Source organism: Pectinophora gossypiella, chromosome 28 (genome assembly GCF_024362695.1).
Source record: "Pectinophora gossypiella chromosome 28, ilPecGoss1.1, whole genome shotgun sequence".
Taxonomy (NCBI): Eukaryota; Metazoa; Arthropoda; class Insecta; order Lepidoptera; family Gelechiidae; genus Pectinophora; species Pectinophora gossypiella.
Genome location: NC_065431.1, coordinates 3,711,608 through 3,734,486, shown reverse-complemented (window position 1 = coordinate 3,734,486; position 22,879 = coordinate 3,711,608). Strand labels below are relative to the sequence as shown.

Sequence of the window (22,879 nt, the reverse complement as noted above, 5' to 3'; positions counted from 1 at the left end):
ATTATGACGTTAAAACTGTACAACGCAATCTATATTGTTTTCGGTGTACGTAGCCTAGAAAGTTCTTCATTGGGATATAACATAAACAGCCTATATACGTCCCACTGCTGGGCACAGGCCTCCCCTCAATCAACCGGAGGGGGTATGGAGCATACTCCACCACGCTGCTCCACTGCGGGTTGGTGGGCGTGAACTTATGTTTATTAGAACTTATGTGCCGAGTTGTTCCCGATATCGCTTGTGTGAACTTTAACATACCCTAAAACAGTCATCCCACAGCAGAATAATCAATACTTCGGTCTATTTTCGGCTTGTAGAACATCTGAGTAGCCATAAAATAAGATGATTCGTGCTCCGGAAGGCACGTTAAGCCGTTGGTCCTGGTTACTACTTACTGATGTAAGTGAGTAATCGTTACATGAGCCATATCAGGGGCCTTTGGCGGCTCAATCATAACCCTGACACCAGGTTTGATGAGGCTGGTATTCCACCTCACAACCCACACGATAAGAAGAAGATGCCATAAAATAAAGAATTATACTACGTATAGAACGGTAACTCCCCGCCCCGCGACAATTCGTATCGGGCGCCTACCTCACCCCCTCTGGGCCTTACTTTAGTCTTAAATGGGCGTAAGCCGCTAAGGAGTAACGGAGTGAGGGTGAAGACGTTAAGGAGGGAGGGGGGAGAGCGGGCGAACTGCATCTCGCTCGCACTTACGTGTTAGGCAGAACACGGTAAGAATGACTAGCATACAATAAAGAATAATACTGCGTATAGAACGGACACTCTCCGCCCCGCACTAATTCGTATCGGGCGCCGAGCTATATTTACCTCACCCCCTCTGAGTCTTACTTTAGTCTTAAACGGCTGTAAGCCGCTAAGGAGTAAGAGAGAGCGCGTGGACTGTTTGTCTCATCTAAACCAGTCTCAACGAAATGCATTTCTCGGGAACGTGGGTTTCCTCACGTTGTTTTCCTTCACCGCTGAGATCCAAACATTAATTCAAAAACAAAATCGAAAATCATTCGTTTACGTCCGAGCTGAGATTCGAACTTGTGACCTCATAGTGTGAGTCAAAGCGTTCTGCCAACTGGGCTAATCTAATCTATCCTACAAGATCCCACTGCTGGGCAGAGGCCTCCCCTTTCTCCTTCCATTTTTCGCGGTCCTGCGCGTATTCCGGCCAGTCCCTCCGGCAAGCGTCCAAGTCGTCACGCCATCTCTTTCGAGGTCTACCATGACGCCTGTACCCGTCATGAGGCACCCAATGCGTGACGATCCGTGCCCAGCGCTCAGGGTGCATGCGACAAACATGTCCAGCCCAATCCCATTTGAGTTAGCCAACTGGGCTACCATCAATAAAAAAATAAGTAATAAGTAGGCACCTAACAATAATTATAAAAAGTAAGATATTCATAGCCTCAAATCTTCGATTAAATCAATTGAAATCGAGTTGGTCTTTTTAGTTTTAATAATTCGATAAACGTTTGAGCTTTAGAGGTTTCACTGTGTTAAATTATGGTCAGGTTTGTGTTAGAATCGACTTGAAATATGTTAATATTTTCAAATAATTTCCTTTAGTAACTTATGAGACACAGTTATGTTTCATTTTGTACAAGAAAAAAGAGGTCTTACCACAGTTTTTGTATAAAAAAATTATCCCGTTCTGCTGGAAAGCAAAACGTCAGGCCACGCTTTGTGCTCAACCGAAATTCTTGAACTTTGACCTTGGACACATCATTTTCATCGCACCATAACACATATATGAAATCGACTGTACCTCAATACATCAATATATATCAGATCCACGGCTTTATTTCATTGATAAACTCAGATATCGTGAAAATAGCTCGACTGACAGATCATGTAAATAACCTAAAATTGGTCGTCAAATGATTTTTTACTTTTCTTGTCGTTCAACCAGCTACTGAACTTTTTCGAAAGGAGTTCGCATTTATAGATCGTCAAAAATTTATTATACTAATAGATAATTAAAACACATAATACCGGGTTCTTACTGCGTTAATCAGGGATTTATGACAGTCCCGATATTTCAACACTTTTGCAAGCCCATGATCATGAAGTTTTTAATGAGAGTGGAAGACGAGAGTGGAGTGTCAGGATCGTAAGTGGAATTCCGTGGGCTCTGCCTACCCCAACGGGAAATAGGCGTAATCTTATGTATGAAGATACTTTTAGTGTTCTTCTATCGTGTGGGTTGTGAGGTGAATTACCAACCCTACCAACCCTCGTGTCAGGGTTACTATTGAGCCGCCAAAGCCCCCTGACATGGCTCATGTAACGACTACTAACTTACATCAGTAAGTTGTAACCGGGACCAACGGCTTAATGTGCCTTCCGAAGCACGGATCATCTATTACTAGTAATCTCGCGTTATTTTGGGGGGTTTTTTTACGATAGTTCGGCCTCTAAATCCCGGATAGCCAATGTCATAATATCGCCATAGGATTATCTGCTCCAGACGGAATCTTGCTACGTAGCGTCGGGGTAATAACGGAAGGAAAACATAACTTCACGACTATACCGACAGGTGTCGTCAGAGCACGGAATAGAAGAAAGTGATTGGAAGGGTCAAGTGAGCGCGAAACGCGCGCCATACAAGAATTCTAATAGTTCATACTTCACCTTTGCACTCCACTCGTCCGCAAACTACGACCCACGGAGCTCCGCGATAGTATATTAAAAGGTCGTTTTGTGCATTTTAATCTGCATAGCAAATAATCAAATATCGACTATCATGCAAGGAGATTCCACCTTATCACAGGAATGCTAAAACCTTAAATATTCAATATTCTTTATTTGCATACTATGATGGTGTACAACTTTGTAAGTTACATGTATGAGTTTCACAAGACCCTTTCGGGCACAACAAAATAGAAGTTTAAAAGAGAGGAGGAAGCTTTTCAAATAGTAACATCAGTATCATTAAGGTATTCACTAGTGCTTTAGTAACATTTATTAATGAGAAGTTCTTTTATTTTCTTTTATTTTAGTTCTTTTAGAAGTTTTTTTGTTCTTTTCTTTTTTTTTCTTTTTTTTTACCTTAGTGTCATCGGCTAAGTATTTATCAAAAAAAAAAACTTTTGTAAGCAGTATCTTACGAAAAGTAATGATAAAATCGCAGCCTATCACATAAAATATACATTGCCAGTAAAGTGGCTATGGAATTTGAGAAGCAGTAGAGCTATCGTAGTTATCTGTTTGCAGGAGTAGTAGTAAAAGAGAGTGGGGTTGTGGGGTAAAATGCGCGTTAGAGCCTTTCCATCCTCTAACGAACCTGTACAACATTTAAGACACCAGGCCTGAGGGTGCCCAGTTGGGCGCGAACCTCGGCTCAGGGCGTCGTCTGAGAGGAAAAATATTTGAAAGAATTAATCGACCCTGATAGGTCGATAGCGATAAGCGCTGATTGAGGGAAATCGTCGACCACGTCGGCGGGATCGGTATCGGGGTCCTGAAGTGTTTGATGTCGCGAGCTGATTGGCCGCTTCTGTGGCTAGAGTAATCGGGTCGTCGGGATCGTATATTACGTCTTTCGGACGCCGATACTTTTCAGTACCGTCCCTAAGCGGGATATATTCGGAAGCCGCAACTACCAGGGGATTTGGGCGGTGCGGAGCAGAATCGAAAAAACGTTTTGAAGCTAAAATAATAGTCCAACACCCACCGCAATTTCAATAAACGAGTGCGACACCTAACAGTGTGGGCAGCAACTGCTACATATGTAATACGTCATGATGTCATGTCTACCCGTAATACCTATAATGCGATTATAAGCCACACACGGTCGCCTGGTAACTAGATATATTTAGTTCAACCCGAGTTCAACATGCACTTTTGTAAGGCAATATAGGTTACTAAGGAAAAATAACAAATCTTCTTCTTCTATCGTGTGGGTTCCCTCAATCAGCGCTTATCTCTATCGATCCGCTAGGGTCGATTAATTCTTTCAAATATTTTTCGTCTCAGACGACGCCCTGAGCCGAGGTTCGCGCCCAACTGGGCACCCTCAGGCCTGTTGTCTTAAACGTTGTACCGGGTGAAAGCCTTCAGCGCTCCCCTTTTGTCCGGCCAAGTAGTTAATGCCATCTGCGGTAAATCTAAAATAAGTCACGTCAAAAAAGTGCTATTATTTGAACTTTTATGAACACACAGGAGACTCAAAAATCTCGTTCATACCGCTTTACCCCGTGCGAGCGACAGTCTGCGCGCGCTCCTGCTTCTCAAATTCCATAGAAAGTGGCTATGTTTTTTCCATGCATGCTCGCCAGTTTATGATGATAAGCTCATGAATACATCCCAATAAGGTTGTCAGAGGTACATCTTCGAGCTTTCTATCAGACCAACGCTTCGTGCAAAAAGCACACTGTGATGTCATAGAAAACGTGATGAAATGTCGGACTTATTATTACAAACTCACGCCTATTTCCCACCGGGGTAAGCAGAGATCCTGACACACTTCTCTTGCTTCCTCTACATTCATCAATCGCTTCATACACGCACGCCGGTTCAGAGTAGATCGTACTGAATCTTTTCTCAGGACATCTCCAATTTGGTCAATATATTTCCTTCTAGAACTTATTATTACGTGCGTTTTTTTTATTCAAATTTATAAATACTTAAATAAGTTAAATACTTAGAAAAAACAATATTTCTTTATTTATTAATCAGATACCTAGTCATAATTTATCAAAATTTTAAAATATCTTTATTCAATAGATAACATAGTTACACTTTGAATCGTCAATTTTACATAATGAACGTCTCATCCGCCTAAAACTACTGCAGCTTCTCACAACCTGTATAGCCCGAGAAAAGAAGCTGCAAGATAAACCTCGGCTATGTTTGATCTGGGATTCCTACTAGCTATTTTTAGGTTCAATCCGAAAGAGAAGTAAAAACTTCTCAATCACACACTACCCGCAAAAGATAGTAAGCGCGAAGAGAGCCAGTAACATTGATAATGTTTCATAGTCAAGGACGCACCGAAGGAGATAAGGTCAACGGCCGCCTATGACCCTAAATATTGATCCCAGACGGTGAAAGTTACATATAGGGTGTTAGCGACACCCACGGAACAGAAGAAAGATGTTGGAAAGGCCCTAACGCGCATTTTGTATGAAAACCGCTGTCGCCTGTTCAACCCCACTCTCTTTTACTACTACTCCTGCAAACAGATAACTACGATAGCTCTACTGCTTCTCAAATTCTATAGACACTTTACCGGCAATGTATATTTTATGTGTTAGGTTGCAATAATTACTTTTCGTAAGATTCTGTATACAAGTCATCATCACTAATATAAGAGTCACGCTCTTGTCGGTGTAGCATTCTCCATGCTACTTTTTAGGGAAAAATAGGGCAGTGATTTCCCTTTTACGCAGCACTCTGTCTGACGCAAGTGGGATGGCGCCTAGAGTAGTCTATTTCAAAGCCGTACTAGGACTCCTGTCCTCCGCCTCTGAATAATAATACTTACTACAAAAGTAATGTTTTGCTAAATAGCCGATCATACAAAGGTTTTTAGCTTTCCTGTGATAAGGAAGGTTTTTCTTGCATGATAGTCGATATTTGACTTATTGCCCTGAAGGTTATAATACACAAGACGTCATTTTTATATAATATTTTTACGGACAACATTTCACTAGGTCATCATCATCACCAGCCCATTAACGTCCCCACTGCTGGGGCACGGGCCTTCCCTATGGATGGATAGGGAGATCGGGCCTTAAACCACCACGCGGGCCCAGTGCGGATTGGTGGTTATTAACGACTGCAAATGCAACCGGGACCAACGACTTAACGTGCCTTCCGAAGCACGGAGGAGCTCGAGATGAGAACTTTTTTTTTGTGGTCACCCATCCTATGACCGGCCTTTGCGAAAGTTGCTTAACTTCAACAATCGCAAACCGAGCGCGTTAACCGCTGCGCCACCGAGCTCTTGTTGTGTTGTTCCACTAGATATTAACTCAGAATCATGAGCTCAACCGTCCCCCTCAGTATTCTGTAAGGTGTCACTAACACCCTGTATGCATAGGTAAGTACCTATGTAGTAAAACCCTTTTACCTATAAAAGGTAAAATTCAAACTCGTAAAGGTTAACTTTACGAGTCTGATTTCATGTTTTGATCAAAGATAATTGCCAACGTAGTTTCCAAGATTTGTGCCCGGTTAATTTAATGGTTAATTTAATTATAATACTAATGTATTTTTAATGTGATTCAAGTGCAATAAAGAGTTTTTGTATTGTATTGTATTGTGTTGTGTTGTGTTGTGTTGTATCGTATCGTATCGTATCGTATCGTATCGTATCGTATCGTATCGTATCGTATCGTATCGTATCGTATCGTATCGTATCGTATCGTATCGTATCGTATCGTATCGTATCGTATCGTATCGTATCGTATCGTATCGTATCGTATCGTATCGTATCGTATCGTATCGTATCGTATCGTATCGTATCGTATCGTATCGTATCGTATCGTATCGTATCGTATCGTATCGTATAGTATAGTATCGTATCGTATCGTATCGTATCGTATCGTATCGTATCGTATCGTATCGTATCGTATCGTATCGTATCGTATCGTATCGTATCGTATCGTCTCGTATCGTATCGTATAGTATCGTATCGTATCGTATCGTATCGTATCGTATCGTATCGTATCGTATCGTATCGTATCGTATCGTATCGTATCGTATCGTATCGTATCGTATCGTATCGTATCGTATCGTATCGTATCGTATCGTATCGTATCGTATCGTATCGTATCGTATCGTATCGTATCGTATCGTATTGTATTGTATTGTTAATGGCATGGCTCGCCCCCTATTACATGGGACTTGAACATAGCTGGTGAGGAATGGGTGTGTATAATAATATTATACTGTACACCGCTGCTCAACCTTTTATAGAATAGAATATAAATAAAAAGTTTATTATAAAAGGACGCCACACACAAAAAAAAGACAACAACATAATATCAAATTTCCACTGAAACAAATACAAAAAAGCAAGACTGGTGTTTGTCGAAATGATCATAGGTGGTGGTGGACGTCCTGAGATAAAAGGGCCTCACTCAGCACAAGTCGCGGCGTGAACCACGACGCTGCTGATATTATGTGGACCCTGTTGGGTGACGCACGAACATCGTGTTCCAGAAACATGTGTTAATGGTGTACATACATTATAATATAATACCAAATTACTTACTTTAATAGAAATAGTGTACCGTCACGAGCATTGGTGCCATGTCACATTAACTTTTTTGACAAATTGAATTATACGTCTCACTAAATGTCAAATATGTCAGTGCGACAGAGTCCTTAAGTGGGTACATTATATTGCTCATGACTGTACATAAACAAATATTTTGGGGATGTAGACGTGATGATGTTATGTGATCTATCCTGATTTGTCGCATGTCGCAGTCTGTGCGACAAGGACGGGGTCAATGTCCGATCTTGACCTATCTTTATTGATCTACCAGAGAAAGTTGAGTGTCGGCGTGAAACCCGCCTCTCGTCTGAGTTATAAATCTTAAAACACCATTTGTCCGGCCACGTAGTGAACGAATCAAGGTTACCACCAGGGTTTGCACGCGCGATCTTTGAATTCTTACATATTCCCCCGCCTTACGGTTGTCTGGAAGAAATCACTTTAAGCGATAACGCCGCCATTTGCCATGTAAATATTTCCTTTTATTTCGGTGCAAAATGTTCCGAAAGTGTGAATGTTCCCGTTGTAAAATCTCTTGAATAGTAAGGACCCTGGCTTCTTTTCTTTATCAATTTGTTTTCCCTTGTACTCTGGCCTTATCTGCCTAAAGGTTAGGTAATAAAGTCCGTATAATTTTATGATACTAAGTATACTTATGTTTATTGCAAATGTTATAATAAATGCTATCTATTTTAATTGTTATAATTTTAATTGTTATAACGGCCTCTGTGGTCCAGTGGTTGAGCGTTGGACTCACGATCCGGAGGCCCCGGGTTCGAATCCCGGTGGGGACATATCACAAAAATCACTTTGTGATCCCTAGTTTGGTTAGGACATTACAGGCTGATCACCTGATTGTCCGAAAGTAAGATGATCCGTGCTTCGGAAGGCACGTTAAGCCGTTGGTCCCGGTTACTACTTACTGATGTAAGTAAGTAGTCGTTACATGAGTCATGTCAGGGGCCTTTGGCGGCTCAATAGTAACCCTGACACCAGGGTTGATGAGGTTGGTACGTCACCTCACAACCCACACGATAAGAAGAAGAAGTTATAATTTTTGTAATTTCCGTATATCTACTAAATAATTATATGTAAGCAGGAGATTGTTGGAGTGGCGCCCACGAGCATTCACAAGGCCGAGAGGAAGACCACCAATGAGATGGAAGGACGACATCACACGGCACGCAGGATATGGCTGGATGTCGATAGCCCAAGATCGTCGGAAGTGGCAAAACATGGAAGAGGCCTACGACCAAAACTGGATATAAATTTAGGCTGATATAGATAGATAGATAGAAGTTTAAGTAGTATGTATCGGAATAGGTTATAATGCTTTTTATGTTTTGCGTCTTTTTACTAGATCGGCTCATCACTGGCGATACCGCATCTGTGCGCATTGGCCTTAAGTGCCCTATTTACATTGTCGTCCGTTTGCCATTGACCTCAGGTGAAAGTACCAAAGCAAGTACCGGTTAGTGGCTCACGACGTTTCTAATGTCACACAGTTCGGCCACAACCGTAAAAACTGCTACAAATTATGTTGGCAGTACTTACTTTTTATTTACACCATAAACAAAACAGTTACAGAACAAAAATACGAAACAAAAACAATAATAAAATTAAATAAAACTAAAACTTTTAAACAAAACTCAAAATAAAATAAATTATATACAATTAACACTTAAACTAAACCTTAATTAAAAAGCCCAACTTGAGAATTGGGTCGTGTACTAGGCTCAAGAAGAGAAGAAGGAGAAGACCAAGAAGAGCTTCCATAGAACAGGTTAAAGAGAAGGCGAACGTCGTGTCTTATAAGGAAGTGAAGGAATTGGTCTTTGATAGGCAAGAATGGAGAATGCTACACCGAAAAGAGCGCGGCTCTTAAATTAATGATGATGACTAGGTCCTCAAGATAAATTATGAAATTCTGATTACTAAATTAGGTAGATCTAAAACTAACGAAAACTTTTTTCTTTCCTATTTTTTAACTTATTTGTGAATTTTGATCAAGAAAACATAATAATTAGTCCGACATTTTATTACGTTTTTCTATGACGTCACAGTGTGCTTTGTCATACAAATTATGTTTTGACGTTTAGTAAGAAATAACTGATTTGACTAGTTGGATACTAGCCTATTATGTATTCAGTGTGAAGATGACAGACGTCATAGTCAAGGAGGATAGCATAGAAATTGCCTTTACTTGTAGAGAATAATTTATATACTTAAATATGTGCTACTTATTTTGTTTTTTTTTTTATAAACGACTAGCTTTTACCCGCGGCTTCGTTCGCGTTAAATTCGGGGTTCCCCTTTCGTAATGTATCAAATTTAGCTTTCTACCTTGACAAATGCGGAATGCTCTATACAAACTTCCACCACCCCATTTTAGGTAAATGGAGGTTAGAAAGAGACGAAATTTAGCCTATCAGCCTATGTCACTCTCCATTCCTTCAACTACTTAAAATCACGTAAATTTATCACTCCGTTTTGCCGTGAAAGACTGCCAAACAGACAGACTCATACTTTTCCATTTACAATATTTGTATAGGTTTGAATGCGTCTGGTATTAAGCAGTGATTTAAGAATATAAGAATAATTCATTTCAGTAAAAACTACGCATAATACATACAAAATATACAGGGTGTTAGTGAAATCGTAACGAAAACTTTAGAGGGATGAGACGATAATTCTGCGTTGATATCAAGTTGAATTATTTTTCCGTCGCAAAAATAAAGAACTGAAAATAATTATAAAAAACAAGAATTTTCATTAATTTTCCGACAGGAAATTCCATTTGAAATCAACTCTGAATCATGTCCCTTAGTATTCGTCACGGTGTCACTAACGTACTCGTAACATGATTTTCCCTTCGAGTTGGAAGGTCAGACAGGCAGTCGCTTCTGTAAAAAACTGGACCTGTCAAATCTTTAGGTTAGGTAACCGGACCCTGTGAAAAACGGGATGACTTAGGGAGATAGGTAGACTTTTTTAAAGAAAGAAAGAATGAAACGTTTATTATAAATGACACCACCAGAAACAGATAAAAAAACGAAACACGGAATAACACATAACTTACAATCAAAACACGTAATAAAAACAACTTACACAAGAGTGTACAAATAAATAGACAGTAAACATTAAGGCAAATTGTGATTGAGTGTATGGACTGGCCCATTGACATTCAGAATTTGCCTTTCAACTGTTTTAAGACAGTAGTTAAACAAAAACTTTACAAAAAAGGTTATTATAAAGTTAGTGATTATTTAGAAGATATGAATGCATGGGATTAACTCTTTGAGAACTGATATTAGGCAGCTAAATTACTCAATTGTATACCAATATTTTATGTTTAAGTATATTTATTTTTTTAAAGAACGTCTAGGGCCCTGTGCCGAGGTTTTTCTTGCAGCTTCTTTTCCCCGGCTATACAGGTTGTGAGAAGCTGCAGTAGTTTTAGGCGGATGAGACGTTCGTTATGTAAAAATTGACGATTCAAAGTGTAACTATGTTACCAACTGAATAAAGATATTTTTGAATATTTTTTTTTTTAATTTGACTGGTCAACAATGGTGGTATCCTTTATAAAAGGGCCTCACTCAGCATAAGCCGCGGCGCGAACCACGACACTGGTATTCTGTGGACCCTGACTTTTCTTGCAGCTTCTTTTCCCCGGCTATACAGGTTGTGAGAAGCTGCAGTAGTTTTAGGCGGACCAGACGTTCGTTATGTAAACAAATACATACATACTTCTATGTTACCTACTAAATAAAAATATTTTTGAATTTAAATTTGACTTATGCAAGTAGCAAATTTATTATTATTCAAATCACATAACATACCAGCTGGTAGTAATTTGTTAAACTAATATTATGATTTAAATAACTAATCTGCTAAATTGTAGTGTAATCTGCTTAAATAAGTTGAATTTAATATTATTTTAAACATTATGTTAAGTATATAAGTAGGTACCTAATAGGTAAGTTCATGACTTGGAAATTGGAATTGAATTCGTAATACTTATCCCTGTTCAGAGCGTGACTTACATCTTAATCTCACGGGTTCGAATCCTAACTGGGGCTCTGATTCTGAACCACTGAATTCAACTTTGTGAATTTGAATTCATGTTCAAAGCATGGTCTTCTTCTATCGTGTGGGTTGTGAGGTGGATTACCAACCCCATCAACCCTGGTGTCAGGGTTACTATTGAGCCGCCAAGGGCTCCTGACAAGGCTCATGTAACGACTACTAGGTAACTTACATCAGTAAGTAGTAGGTAACCGGGACCAACGCCTTAACGTGCCTTCCGAAGCACGGATCATCTTTCTTTCGGACAATCAGGTGAACAGCCTGTAACGTCCTATAACCAAACTAGGGATAACAAAAGCATAGTGAATTGATATCATGTTATTTCCAGGATTTCTTGGGATTATATACCTCTGCCTACCCCTTCGCGAAGACAGGCGTGATGCTATGATGATCGATTTGGGGATTGTCTTGAATACGATCTACTCCGAACCGGCGTGCGTGTATGAAACGATTGATGAATGTGGAGGAAGCAAGAGAAGTGTGTCAGGATCGAAGCAAATGGAATACCGTAGTCTCTGCTTACCCCGGTGGGCTTTAGGAGTGTATGTATGTATGTTTGGACTGATGTAATTTTAATCTACATTGATCGAAATACATTCACTACAAAATGCGCGGAAGATTTGGATGAAGCGAAAGTTTGGAATTTATTGGTCTCTGCCCACCCAAATAGGATAAACATATTTAAATAAACGACTCGAAGTAACGGAGAAAGGTGTGTGTTTTCTAATAATTTCCTGTCGAAGCAACTTGTCGAATTAACTATGTGTTTTCCAATTTTTGCGCGTCGAAATAATGTACTTACTGTCGACATTCAGGGGTTCAAAGAGGCGAAATTGAAGCGTAATTCACCTATAAAAACAAAACAGCGATTTGACATTTGCTCATATAAAACTAAGTGTGTCAGGAAATGCAGTGCAGTGTCAAGAAATGTCAAATAGCAATATTACTATTTTTTCTGAATTTTCGGAGCACAGTGCTGGGCACGGGCCTCCCCTAAATCAACCGGAGGGGGTATGGAGCATACTCCACCACGCTGCACCTCTGCGGGTTGGCGGAGGTATTTGGGCTAGTAGCCCGGGACCAACGGCTTAGCGTGCCTTCCGAAGCACGGAATCATCTTACTTTTTCGGACGATCAGGTTATTCAAGCCTGCAATGTCCTTACCAAACAAAAGACAGTCTCACAAAGTGATTTCGACAATGCCCCCATCGGGAATCGAACCTGGACGTCCAGATCGTGAACCCGACGCTCTAACCACTAGACCACAGAGGCCACATCGATGCAATCCATCTATAAAAAGCAATATTGCTATTTGACATTGGTGTGCATTGCGCATTTACTTTTATATGCGCAAATGTCAAATAGCAATATTGCTTTTTATAGATGGATTGCATCGATGTGGCCACTTTAACCCCCCCAGTTCGCAATTCATGTTGGGAATTGCTTGGTTGTGAGCACAAACATAGTGGAAACTTTCTTTTCTTGACATTTTATCCGTACACATTGCGTGACTTAATACTTTCTCTCTCATACACGTATGTATGTATGACTAATCCACCTTGACGCATCATCGTGAAATTCGGGTTAATTATGTACCGGGTGAGAGCCTTCAGCGCCCCCCATTTGTCCGGCCAAGTAGTTAATGCCATCTGCGGCAAATCTACAATAAGTCACGTCAAAAAAAAAAGTTAATTATGCATTTAGGGAGTATTCTTCATCAATGATGTAATAAGGTAAAAATCTCTTTAAATTGCGTTTTTTTCTAAAAAAAAAATCATACCTAACAACCAGTGGTTACCTATGCCGCACTTCGGGAACGATCCCAGAAGTAAAAAGGCACAGAACTTATGTTAAAAGAGCTATAATATCTAACCTTTAGGCGGATGAGACCAGAGTACAAGAAAGAACGCTTTTTAAAAAAAATTGTCGTTGGTCCCGGTTACTACTTACTGTTGTAAGTACTCGTTACATTAGCCATGTTAGGGGCTTTTGGCGGCTCAATAGTAACCCTGACACCAGGGTTGATGAGGTTGGTACTCCACCTCACAACCCACACGATACAAAGAGATTGATTATGGCATACTTTTATTCTAAATCTGTTCCAAGTAAACGCTTTGATTGATGCGTATGTCTTGATAAATGTTATCACCAAGTTTATCAAACGGAGTCACCTGTTATCATCAGATAGCAATGATAATGCACTCTTCCATTATGTAACTTTTTTTTTAACGTGACTTATTGTAGATTTGCCGCAGATGGCATTAACTACTTGGCCGGAACACTATGTAACAACGTAATACCGCTTACACTTAATAATTCACTTACTTACTTATTTTTAACACTCCGTAGGTCTAATGTAGAACCCTTGCCCAGGGATACGGGTGAAGACCTCAACGGTAGCAAAGGAGATGGAAGCCATCGGTACGGCAATGCAGGACGGAAGAGGCAAGTCACAGTGACTATAACCTGAACCCTGACAGAGGGCAGCAGTAATTGTCAGTACTATTCAGAGGCGGAGGACAGGAGTCCATCGGCTTTGAAATAGTCTACTCAGAGCGCTATCTAACTCGCGTCAGACTGAGTTCTGCGGGGCGGAAGACAAGAGGGAAACCACTGCCCTATTTTTCCCTAAAAAGAAAAAATAAAGGTTTTTCTATGGACGTCACAGTGTGCTTTTTCAAACTAACTCCATAGTAATTTCGTGTTTTGACGTTTAGTAAAAGGTAACTGATTTGACTAGTTGGAAACTAAGTAGCCTATTAGGAGGTGTCTACAGGAATTAGCACCAATATTTTTACAACGGGAACATTCTCACTTTGGGAAAGAGTACGGCACATCCATGGTTAACAAGAACATAATGTCTTTGTCTGTTAAATTCAAATTCAAAAATATGTTACACTTTGAATCGACAATTTTTACATAACGAACGTCTCATCCGCCTAAAACTATTGCAGCTTCTCACAACCTGTACCTATAGCCGGAGAAAAAAAAGCTACAAGAAAACCCTCGGCAAAGGGCCCTTACATACATACCCTGCGTTACATACTTTAGGATTTTACCTACTTTAGGACTCTGTCGCACTAACATATTTGACATTTAGTGAGACTTAGTTACATTTGTCAAAAAGTTAATATGACATGGTACCAAAGTGTATACATATTAATGCTCGTGACTGTACATAATAGTACTTTTTTTTTCTTGGTTTAAACTACAATCAGTCCTCTAGACTATAAGCAGTTTCGTTGAGTGGATAGATGACGTGTCAGGAGCTACAACCAGCGTCACAGCCTCCCACTTTATACAACATGGCTTCTCTTCAGTCGTTTCACATTTACGAGGTCTATAAGCTCTGATGCGAGGATTCGGATGATCGGCTAGTCGCTCTAGATGTTTCTTTATAATGCAACTTTATTATCATAATAGTACTTATAATGCAACTTTATTTACATTACTGTATAACAAGGAAAAAATATAGTTTCTTGCCCTTTGCATTGTTTTAATTGTTCGATAATTAATTACTCTTTATAGTTTAGGGTATTAACACGAAAGATCATGTGAGGTCGTCTGTTTTGTCCTCGTGTTTACGCATACCACAACATGACATAACATAACAGCGTTTATGCGTCCCACTGCTGGGCACAGGGCTCCGGGGCTCCGGGCTATGTGGGATTTAGGTAAACATGGCTGGCGAGGAGACGTGTATATTAGTACACATAACTACACCTGATGCTGTGATGCTGTGTTATGTTTGTCGATTCTCATGATAATATATTTCATTTACTGTACTATTCAGCTGTTAATCTTCCTAAAAGTAAATAAATAAATAAATAATGAATAAATTATATAAACCTGGGTTGCCTCTAAAGATATATAGCGCAATGATTTCATTGATTAAAGTTCCATACTAACATTTGATTAGAGCTCGGTGGCGCAGCGGTAAACGCGCTCGGTCTGCGTTTGTTGAAGTTAAGCAACTTTCGCAAAGGCCGGTCATAGGATGGGTGACCACAAAAAAAAAGTTTTCATCTCGAGCTCCTCCGTGCTTCGGAAGGCACGTTAAGCAGTTGGTTGGTCAATGCAGTCGTTAATAACCATCAATCCGCACTAGGCCCGCGGGATGGTTTAAGGCCCGGTCTCCCTATCCATCCATAGGGAAGGCCCGTGCCCCAGGAGTGGGGACGTTAATGGGCTGATGATGATGATGATGACTAACATTGGAGTAGGCAGAAACCACGGAATTCCACTTACTACGATCCTGTCACACCACTTTCGTTTCTTCCACTCTCATCAAAGTCTTCACGCATGCTCGCTGGTTTAGGTTAAGTACGTAGTCGTTATATGAGTCATGTCAGGGGCCTTTGGCGGCTCAATAGTAACCCAGGACACCAGGGTTGATGAGGTTGGTAATTCACCTCACAACCCACACGATAGAAGAAGACCATTACCACTCTTTCAATTCATTCATACCGACCTATTATAGTAAAATCTTTAATGCTATGCTCTGTCTAGAGACAGGTATTAACTACATAATATGTTAATATTATGGATTTGCAGATTTATTGCTTTTTATGCTATGAATTTTAAAGTTATAATTTTTAAAATTATGGATAGGTACCTACTTACATACATACATAAACTCACGCCTATTTCCCACCTTGGTAAGTAGAGACTATGGAATTCCATTTGCTTTGATCCTGACACACTTCTCTTGCTTCCTCCACATTCATCAATCGTTTCATACACGCACGCCGGTACCTACTTACCTCTTTTATTTATTAAGTATTTTATTTTTTGACATTATTCGTCAAAAAATAAAATAAAAATTGAGATAAGCTTGCCTGTACTATCTGATTTTTTTTTGTACGTTTCTTGTGTTTGTTTTATTGTGTACAAATAAATAAATAAATAAATAAAAATTAAACAGCTACTTACTTACTTACATAAAAATGATTCAGCTCATTATTCTGTGTTAATATCAAGTGGAATTTCAATCGCAAAAGTACCTATAGAATTTTAAATAAGTAATTTAAAAAAATATCTAAAATAAAAATTAAAGAACGACTTACTTACATATTTTCATAAAAACCCCGACACACAATACTAAATTTACCAAAAAATACAAATAAATAAATAAACTCTCACAAAACATTCACAAAAAATAAAATGTACACTTTATTAAATAAATTATGTACCAAAAAAAACTTTCACTTTTATCGACACCGCAAGTTGGACGTATTAACGGTACGGATACCGCAACAGTAAACCGTTAGCCGGTACGTACCGATAACGACTGTTTTACTCGAGTTCTACTAAGTACTGTATGGTGCAAGTGATAGACGTTTTATAAGAACTCAAAAGTCAAACTCAAAAACATCTGTATAAGAACTCAAAGTCAAACTTAAAAATATCTGTATAAGAACTCAAAATCAAACTCAAAAATATCCTTTTAGTTTTACGCGGGTATGAGACGTTCGACAATAAATTATACAATTTTTTTTTTTTATATAAGTAAATAAGTAGTTTTAACCCGGCCTCAGGGGGGACAGAGTCATTTTGATAACATTGATAACTCGCCCGAGTGTAATCTCTCGCCGCTTTTCTCGTCACACGTGAACAAGGCATAAGCAAAAAAAACATGTCATAGCCAAAAGAATAGTGAGTTTAAATAATTGTGAGATATTTTCATCGCGTCTGTCGTCAACACTGGCGATAATGGGGTTTTAACGATGCCTAATGTTATGAAAATCATGAAAAATGTTACTAATGTGACGAGAAAGTATAAACACGCACGCGAAATCCCTATCGCATCATCATCACCAGCCCATTAACGTCCCCACTGCTGGGGCACGGGCCTTCCCCATGGATGGATAGGGAGATCGGGCCTTAAACCACCACGCGGCCCCAGTGCGGATTGGTGGTTATTAACGACTGCTAATGCAGCCGGGACCAACGGCTTAACGTGCCTTCCGAAGCACGGAGGAGCTCGAGATGAAAACTTTTTTTTGTGGTCACCCATCCTATGACCGGCCTTTGCGAAAGTTGCTTAACTTCAACAATCGCAAACCGAGCGCGTTTACCGCTGCGCCACCGAGCTCCTCAATCCCTATTGCATATCGGCCGCAATTCCCACCGGGGTGGACAGTGTCACATGTCACGGAGAGACAACTTGCAGCCAATTTTGATCAGGCCACTATGATGGGCCATCACTTATCTCTCTGCCAGTATACGACGTAATTCAGTAAGTACGTAGTCGGTACATGAGTCATGTCAGGGGCCTATGGCGGCTCAGTAATAACCCTGACACCAGGTTTGATGAGGTTGGTAATCCACCTGACAACCCACACGATAGAAGAAGAAAACGTATAAGTACTTTGATATGCCCGGGAAAAAATATCTATACTCAAATGGATAAAAACTAAAACCTAACTACGGAGAAATCGCACTCTTAAAAGTATGATTCAGGTAAATATTTGTCTGAAAATCTTGTGAATAGTGAGGTTTCTTTTTTCAATTTTTTTTTTATTTATTTTAAGGTATTTATCCATCTAGACATGGCAACCCCATCGGAACTAAAATTATTACAATAGCAACTACAATTAGACTTTATTACTAAGTAATTATACCACGCACTACATTATGACAGGCGTCCCTGGAAATATTTTATTACCAAGTTGTTAAAAACAACGGCCACTTAGAAAGTTGGAGCACTAAGATGGGTAGTAAGTGATGTTTAAGTTAGGTTAGGTTAGATTTATTTCCCCCCCGGCGGGGACGCGGTTGTGTGCAATTGCGTTCCCGTATCCCCGCCACAGGGCGGCAAGGAGGAACAACGTTGGGTTTGGGTTTTAGTGGGTATACCGGCTGGCGACACCCGGAATCCCACATAACCACGTCGTCCCCCCGGGCGGCATGGCATGCGTAACGCATTTCCCAACGTTAAAAAAAAGGGTTAAGTAGGTTTATTTAATACTAGGTTTATATTAGTAAATCTTATTTATTAGGATAACGTGCTTCCGATACCTATCCGGAACATGTCTGAGCAGTTATGTTATCAATTAAACGTAATTATCGAGTTAACATAAGCAAACCCGGTGGTAAAAGTTATTATTATTTGCATGCACATGTTCGAAATAATGAAAAGTAAGTTCTTTTATTTGACACCCATTGAAAAAAAATGTTTTTTTTTCTTCCTCTAGAGGGCGCGACATTCAATTTACCGTGACATAGCCTATAACCACCGGACAGTCAAGACGCTACTAGTGACACCTCATTTGTTAAATTCCAATAAGTGGTTTAGGAGTTAGAAGGGAACAGACGTGCTTACACATATCGCGGTCAAACCCATAACTCTCCTTTTCATTTGGCCGGAGTCGGGTAAAAATAACACCTGAACTATCCGCTTGCAACTAATCCCTTGGACCAATGTAGATATCAAGAGAGATAGTGGATGAGTCACGCAAGATACAAACGTAAAAACTCGGTCAGTTTTTGTGACCAAACACGTGACTATCACGTGAAAGTTTTTTTTTTTATAATTATGATCTGTGCTTCGGAAGGCACGTTAAGCCGTTGGTCCTGGTTACTACTTACTGATGTAAGTACGTAGTCGTTACATGAGCCATGTCAGGGGTCTTTGGCGGCTCAATAATAACCCTGATACCAGGGTTGGTGGTGTTGGTAATCCACCTCTCAACCCACACGAAAGAAGAAGATTGACTTGATTAATGTATGTTATGTACCCACTTACGTATTTGTTAAAATAGCGAACCCGGACCGTTTGAACCGGCTGCCGGCACCATGAACTGTGTCACACGTTGCGGGTCAACGGCCTTTCATAAATAGGATGTCCTCAATTGTCTATCATATAAATAGGTGACATGCTAAAACATGTGTTCAGTTGATATAGATGATCATTCTAATGGGCAGGGTCACAAGTCATCAATAAGAGTCCCTTCCTCCATGGTTCAATGGTTGAGCGCTAGGCTCACAATCCGGAGGTCCCGGGTTCGAATCCCGGTCACAAAAATCACAATTTGGATATAGTCGTGAGCTTATGTTTGTGTTGTTAAGTTACTTCTCATCAAAAATTAAAAAAATATATTAATCATAGAATTATGAATTATGGTCGAATCATCCCCCTCAGTATTCGTTACGATGTCACTAATACCCTGTATAATCGTAGGGTGACGTATTTAGTAGGTAGGTAAGCACATTATATAGACTTTCGTTTATAACTTTCAATTATGTTAATTAAACATTGAAAAGTTTGCGTGTTTTGGTATAATGTGGAATTAGATTAGTAATGTAACCATGGTTTCACGGCGTAACTAGAGAACGCAATCCCGACTCGAGTTCGCAAATTCGAGATCCCGCGGGATTGGAAATTTCAATCCCGCGAGATTCCGAGATTTCCGGGACATTTTTGTCTAGTTCATAAAAAAAAAAAGTTAGGATGGCTGAAAACGACGAAAACTGCTTGTTTGTGACAGTGAGGTGAAAAATATAGACAATGCAAAAACATTTTAAGCTGATTTTTAAAACAACAGAACTTAACGAATATGACAATATGTATATTAAAAAAAACTTAGGACGACCAAGGAGGATGTCGTTAACACTCCCCTTAAACAAAATATTTTTAGAAAGAAAACAAAAGCCTTCATTCTTCAATATTACTAACTAAATAGTTAGGTTTTCTTTGAAAATCAGCATAATCAAAACAAAAACTTTAACTCAGGAAATTCGCCCAATCCCGTCAATCTCGAATGGGATCTCGTCATATTAGGATCCCGAAAAATTCGACGAGATCTCGCGAGATCTGGATCCTGCGAGATCGGGATTGCATTCCTTCCCTAGGCGTAACCCTACCGGATAAGTTGACGAATAATCAACTGGTTACTTTACCGGTTGAAAGGGTTTTGACTTGTTGTAGATTTGCCGCAAATAGCAAATTCCAATTCAAAAATATCTTTATTAAATATTCAATTTTTACATAACGAACGTTTCATCCGCCTAAAACTACTGCTTCTCACACCCTGTATAGCCGTTGAAAAGAAGCTGCAAAAAACCCTCTGCACGGGGCTCTAGACGTTCTTTGAAAAAGACAAAATTATAGCATTAACTACTTGGCCGGACTTAAAGAGTACCTTTACCAAGTACAATATAACATTCCCACGGAAACAATAAGAGGTACCTAACTTCTTTTTTTCGGTTTCATTGGAGCGAAACTAGTACTTATATTATAACCATTGTGACCACTGATGTGCCATTCCAGAGAATATTCCCAAAGTGGGAATATTTACTTTTTTGTTACGGGAATATTCCCACTTTGGGAATATTCCCGTAACTTCTTTTTTTCAGTTTCACTGGAGCGAAACTAGTACTTATATTATAACCACTGTGACCACTGATGTGCCATTCCAGAGAATATTCCCAAAGTGGGAATATTTACTTTTTTGTTACGGGAATATTCCCACTTTGGGACTTGTTGAAACTTCTTTTTTTCGGTTTCACTGGAGCGAAACTAGTACTTATATTATAGCTATTGTGACCACTGATGTACCGTTCCCGAGAATATTCCCAAAGTGGGAATATTCAATTCATTAAAGTTGGAACGTCACGAACTGTGGAAGGCTGTTTTGTGGTTCACGCCGCGACTTGTGCTGAGTGAGGCCCTTTTATCTCATGACGTCCACCACCACCTTATGATCATTTCGACAAACATCCGTCTTGCTTTTTTTAATTGTTGTATGAAAATTTTTAATGATATTATTATAATTAAAAACACATAATAACCGCCTAAACTTAAAACAATGATGTTATTGTCTTGTTTTTGTGTGGCGTCCTTTTATAATAAACTATTTCTATAATTAAAACACATAATAACGGGTTCTTACCGCGTTTAAAATAGGGATATGAGACTCCTGATATTTTTTTCATGGCACTTGCAACAGTGTCGAAATATCGGGAGTCTCATATCCCTATTTTAAACGTGGTAAGAACCTTATTATGATAATAACCGCGTAAACTTACAACAACTATTATTATTCTATATTTTTTTTATTCTGTTCTACAGCCCTCTTCTGAGCTCAACTAACTACATTGATTTTGGTTTAGTCTAGTTTCCACTGAGACGTCTTCCTGTTACATATTGTGTTCAAGGAGAAACCTAATTGGTATAAAATACAATGGCGACCCTAGCAAAATCCGTACATAACAAAAGATCACGCCTATTTCCCATTGGGGTAGGCAGAGACGGAATTCCACTTACTCCAATCGTGATACACTACTGTATAACTTAAACAATTTATGTAAGTAAGTAATCCCACAATATAAATTACCCAAAAAAGTCGATCACATTTTTAAAACTATTTTAAGTTACACCCATATTTTTAAATAATTACATCCATATTTTTCAGTTACACCCATATTTTTCAACCCTAATTACTATTATAAGTAGATATGACAGCTACATTACATCATAAGTTAACCCTAAACCGTACTTAACCCTAAAACGTCCACGCGCTTTATAAGCGACAAATGAACTCCCGATAAAAAAGACGGCAAAAAAAATTCACCCATTTATTCACGGCGCATGTCTAAAGCCCATTCAGGAATGGTGCGCGAAAAAGACGACTGCAATAGGAGAGAAGGAGACAGAGAAAGGACTCCCGAATTTCGGGGAAAACCTAAATGACCGATTAATATGTCACATAACTAATGACATGTTATGTCATTGGTATTGCATTTTTATAACCACCACTGAACACTTAAAACACTTGAAATTCGCATTAAGTACGCTTTAAAATACAAAAAAAAAATTTCGTAATTTTTTGCGAATTTACAACAATTTTTTTATCATTTTTCACATTGCAAAACTTTTTTCTAAAAAAAAGCGCGAGCGTTTTACGCGGCGTCGTGTGTCTAACTGCATTAAGTCTAGATTTTAGGTCAGACTAATTTGAAACTCTTAAATTGATTGAAGGTGTGAACACTTACCTCTGAATTCTGTTGTTTGCGACCCCATGGATTCTGTGCAGCCACCGGCCCAAGCAGAATGATGACACATTTATTATTTAACACATAAAAGAAATACCGTAACAGTCCTTACAAGAACCGAATTATATCACTATTCGTCTGTAGGTTATAATTTGAACGTACTATTTTTGACGCGTGCACTTTTGAACGGCGATTATTTTTAGCTGTTATTGTAGATTGCGACGCGTTGGGAACTGTAGCGAGAAGTGTTAAATAATTTGTGGTGGAAAAAAAATCAATTCGGAACGCTCTAGTTGTCGGCCATTTTGTGGCCGGGATCGCAGGGGCGGTAGTCTCGCGCATGCGAAGTGGAGACCCGGTTGTCTAGGTCTTGGCAAGGTTCAGCTATTGGGCAAACAAAGTGCGGCCACAGATAACACAATTTCGCACTACTTTCGAAACGAAACGGTTCAGTTGCGTTTTGAAAATTGTTGTAGTTGAGGGGTTAACAATGAAAATCATTTTTCCTGTCTAAACCTAACTAAGTAGTTACAATGAAATCTACTACTTACT

At 39.4% G+C, this 22,879-nt stretch overlaps 1 protein-coding gene across 1 annotated transcript in view; it reads right to left on the bottom strand.

The window, feature by feature from the left end:
* LOC126379189 (putative fatty acyl-CoA reductase CG5065) overlaps window positions 1–22,679 on the bottom strand; it is a 51,767-nt gene extending 29,088 nt beyond the window's left edge. The window contains exon 1 of the mRNA XM_050027866.1: window positions 22,328–22,679. The gene's annotated coding sequence lies outside the window, so the exon portion shown is untranslated. The remainder of the gene's footprint in view (window positions 1–22,327) is intronic.
* Window positions 22,680–22,879: the final 200 nt, after the last annotated feature.